The 4,950-nt window shown below is 43.8% G+C and overlaps 1 pseudogene; it reads left to right on the top strand.

The window, feature by feature from the left end:
- Nucleotides 1-2,848: 2,848 nt before the first annotated feature.
- On the top strand, nt 2,849-3,816 carry LOC147607115 (uncharacterized; annotated as a pseudogene).
- Nucleotides 3,817-4,950: the final 1,134 nt, after the last annotated feature.

The raw sequence follows: 4,950 nt of genomic DNA, 5'->3' as shown, positions 1-4,950 counted from the left end.
ATACAAATGGTAGGAGTGGTAGGTTAAGCTGTCAAAAATTTATGCCTCCACAAGGCTCATTTGTAACACGCGGAAGCTCTGGGAGTCTTCTTTCAGCCCTAAACACTCTTGGAGACCATCCGATGCAAAATGCAGATATAGAGAGAGAGTAGAGAAAGAGAGAAGTGCTGAAAATTCAGTATATTCTATGGTACAAAAAGGTACCTAAATCTACAGCCATGGGCTGCCTTACATAAAAGGTGGTAACACACCAAAAATCTATCCCCTATGGGACCCCTAAAGATCCAAACCCCTAGAGGGAGTAAATGAGTTCAATGATGAGCACACTAGCTTTTTACATGTGTCTTAGACACTTGGTATGCTGGCCGACTGCTGGTCGGCAAGCCATAAATGCAATAAATGCATTTTAATATAGCCGACTGGTTTTTCCTTCTAGCCGACTGGTCCTCCTTTTTGCACTTGTTCTCAGACCCCTCAGTGAGGAGCCGATAGCCTTGTGTGCAAAACCAGCAACCCTTTTTGCGCTTGTTCTCAGACCCCTCAGTGAGGAGCCGATAGCCTTGTGTGCAAAACCAGCAACCCTTTTTCCTGCAGTCGACAGCCATCTGACCTTCAACTTGCTCTCCACACCTGTCTCCAGTCTACACTGCCTAAAGTGCTCTGTGCTCCATCATCGTGGTTCTACCTGGTTCATACTCTTTATCTGGCTACCTCTTCTAGATTTAGCCCTGAGAATGTCCATGGCATCTATGATGCACATGACATCCCCCTTTGCTAAACTTAATGATGGGATTCCAACCTGCTCTTGGATGACTGTCATCATCCCAATCCTTTCCCGAAGTCCCTTTGTCATCATCCATCCCTAGCAACCTTTTTTCTCTGAAAACCCGGCCTATTCTACAAACCACTTTGTCTCTGACGAGACGAAGATCTATGTATCTGTTTTCCTCTAGTCCACAATCCGTTCCTACCCTGACTCTGAACACCGTCTTGGTCTTCTTTCTTGAGAAATGAGTCTGGCACTCTCACATCACCCTTGGAGGATAAACCTCCCTTGGGACTATTGCCTGAGAACCTATCTGGCTCACAGAATTGCCATCCCCATCTGGCACTATGGAACACCACCAACAAACCTCCTGGGAGTTCTTTCGGATTCTGTGCTCCTTGCCTTGGGCTTCATATCCCTGTACTTTCCTGTACCTTGGACCTGTACACCATCATCATCTGGGACTGATTCAGTGTTTAGCTTTACTGAGCCTGATGCTCTAATACCAATGTAACACACGGAAGCTCTGGGAGTCTTCTTTTAGCCCTAAACACTCTTGGAAACCATCTGATGCAAAATGCAGATATAGAGAGAGAGTAGAGAAAGAGAGAAGTGTTGGAAATTCAGTATATTCTATGGTACAAAAAGGTACCTAAATCTGCAGCCATGCTGCCTTACATAAAAGGTGGTAACACACCAAAAATCCATCCCCTATGGGACCCCTAAAGATCCAAACCCCTAGAGGGAGTGAATGAGTTCAATGATGAGCACACTAGCTTTTTATATGTGTCTTAGACACTTGGTATGCTAGCCGACTGCTGGTCGGCTAAATGCAATAAATGCATTTTAATACAACCGACTAGTTTTGCCTTCTAGCCAACTGGTCCTCCTTTTTGTGATGCTGCTGCCCCTGTCCTCTGGTTCAACCGACCATCTCAGTGAGCAGCAGACCGCCTTGTGTGCAGCCACCAGCAACCCTTTTCTTGCAGCCCATAGCCATCTGACCTTCAGCTTGCTCTCCATGCCTGCTGTCTCCAGTCTACACTACCTAAAGTTCCCTGTGCTCCATCATCCTGGTTCTACCTGGTTCATACTCTTTATCTGGCTGCCTCTTTTGGATTTAGCCCTGAGAATGTCCATGGCATCTATGATGCACATGACATCATTATGGTGGAGAATATCTTGGAAAGAGCTACTAAGATCCCACCACTAATGTTGATGGACATTTGCATACATGTTTAATGTCACATTTGAGAATATTGTTGCTAACTGTAGGGGGATGCACACTTGAGAAGGGAGTAGCCAGGTATATAGAGGTAAACTTGGGAAGGCTTGCATCATAGTGCTTGGAGGATGGTTGGTATAACCCTTATTATAGCTTTGTGTGGGACCAAGGTCCAAGCTCATTAATTTTTTTAAAAAAAAATTCTTCGACCTTTGATAAAAAAAAGGGATGACCAAATGCCATCAGCCCCTGCACAAACAGTCGCCCACGCACGCACGATGGGGAAAGAGGAGGAGTATGTGTGTGTTTTTATACTACAGACCAAGAAAGGAGGAGGAGCTTGTATGGCCTCTAATTAACTTTCATCACCCATGGGCGATGGACAAGGTGCACTACTACAATCACTACAGTGGCAAAGGGTGATAGTGTGAGAGGGAGAGAGGAAGGAACTTCAAACACTGCTAGTAGCTAACCATCACTATTCTAGAGCATAGGTGGAGAGAGGAAGATCATGGGCTGACAGGGCATAGAGAGATAGAGAGAAAGGGTGCTCCTGGCCACATTGCGAGTTAGTAAGATAGAGAGGTTATGATTCATGGAGAAGCTCTGATGCTTGGGTCTTAAGTAATGTCTCTTAATGTTTTGAGGGTTACATTGCTATGGGCCACATTATGGGATCCTACATAAGACTCTTCGACGTTCTTTGCAACAGTCCATATATGACTCTTGCAAACTTCGAGATGTGGATGCATCTTGCTTGGAGTTATTTAGTCAATGTTTGTGATTAGATAGATTGGGCTCTCCTCTAACAATGTATCTCTAGTTTGACATATAGTTGTTTTAAATAAATAGATACAATGAGTGACCACACCCGTAAAGTGTAGCTGGCGATCATCAAGACTTTGCTACGAGGCACTAGACTTTCTAGAGATACACTGTCAGAGGCCATGGCAGATTGTGTGGAGATGGATGATGCGGGTTTAGATGGCGCCATTGAGATTCTTGGGAGATTTAGTATGCCCGTACGACCTGGAGAGGGTACATCCTCCCAGCCACATGCAGGAGTGGAGACTTCTTCTCATGCACACACTACAGCGCATCGGTAAGCTTCTCGATTGATAAAATAGTAATGTCATCCTTTTTTTACATATAGAATTCTTAATATATATATCCTTTTTATGTCTTTGTTTGCTTAGGACTCCTATCCCAGGTACATCACATCACGAGAGTCAGCGGCTTACTCCTGATGTACCTCCTAGTACTCAGGTGACACCTGATTCACAGGCTAGTGACCGTTCGTCCCATAGGTATATCTTTATGGCAATTATGGATTAAATATCAAGTACTTTTTAAGAACTTACATCTCAATATATCGTATGTTTGTATTGCACGTAGGCGTCGGGCAGAGTAGCACACCACCAGTGCCCCCACCAGTGCCGATGCGCACGTGCACTGGCACTTTGGGTGTCACATGTGACATCACGCCTGACAAGGGTATCCTTCAGGTCGAAGCTGGCATCACCTTCAGACTCACGTCGGATGAGAGACCTTTGCATGTCTTATCTACAGCGAGTTCATATACCATGGCAGTAAGTATTATTTAACATAAAGAATATGAATTACAGTTTTTTATTTGAATTACTAACTAACTTTATTTGAATTACTAACTAACTTTATTTTGCAATGGAGCGATCAACTTGAGGATGACAAGAAATATATCATCAACACACTAGAGACGGAGTTTTGGATAGGATGGAGTCGGAAGTGGTTGTTGCAGAAGCAAATGTACAAACTCATAAGTCATCGACGTGACAATGCACGGTAAGAAGAGAGAGAGAGAGAAATGAAACAAAATGAAATGCTATATTTACGTCTTCAAAAGGCTAAAATGACCTATGAGACCAAAAAGTTACCACCAGAGAGCTCTGATACCAATGTCAGGTAGTAGAACAGCGATACTGATGGTTTGTTGTTGCGGAACAAGCGTGAGATCATACATATCTGTGGTCTCTCAATTTGCGTTTATGAGGCGGCTGACAAGCATGGGGACCATACTGCTGTCGCATACATCAAAGCTGGGGTGACCATGGTGTCATAGAGAGAGAGAGCAGAGCTGGAATAGCAAATGGGCAGCATGGGGGGTGCTATGGGGGCTAAGGGTACTGCAGGTGCTGCTCTAATTTACCAAGGGCTGCAACTTTCCTCTCTTGTGTAGGCATTGTGAATGCATAATCGATATGGCACTTAAGCAATCGATCAAAGATTCTCATGAATGCATGAAGTGTGCAAAAGTGAATATTTTTTAGTGGAAAATTAATGATGGGGCTCCAATTTGAATTCATGTTTGGTTCTCCTAACATATCACGAGACATGACACCTTCCACCCATCTTGCATTTGGTTGTTCCTAATATTCATCATCAGTTGACTCGGTTGGATCTACTGCATCTTCTTGTTGCTTCTTCCCTTCTTGGGACCTTTTGAGGCATCCTTCCCAACAGAACCAACCTTCTGTATACCTTTTCCATTTGTCTTTTTCTGCCTAGGAATATCAATTTAAGCATTGCACTATGGACAAGGCCATCTTGATGTCGCACCTTGAGCACAACCCATCATGCATTTAATTGTCTTCAAATCTCCCCCAAGATACCAATCCACCTTGAACTTTCCTATGTTTTCTACATCTAAAAGTTGACCATCAATTTGCTTTTTGATTACATCTGTTATCTAGGGAGTCCTTTCAAACATCCATATCAATACCTCATGTGTCTCCTTCGGTACCTCGAATGCACCAAGCCACCAGACCTCTTTCTCAGATTGCACACTAAATTTGGTTTGGTAGTCTTTTCCCATGCACAAATCATGGCCTCATTCATGAGCGTAATGCTCATACGTTCTAGCTTCCGACCTTTCACAATTTGGCACTCATCTAGCTTGAGCACAAATGAAAGTGTGCTCCCA

Source organism: Cibotium barometz, chromosome 56 (genome assembly GCF_041138505.1).
Source record: "Cibotium barometz isolate CiBa-2024 chromosome 56, ASM4113850v1, whole genome shotgun sequence".
NCBI lineage: Eukaryota > Viridiplantae > Streptophyta > Polypodiopsida > Cyatheales > Cibotiaceae > Cibotium > Cibotium barometz.
Note: the sequence above shows the minus strand (reverse complement) of the source record. Positions and strands in the feature narration are given on the sequence as shown.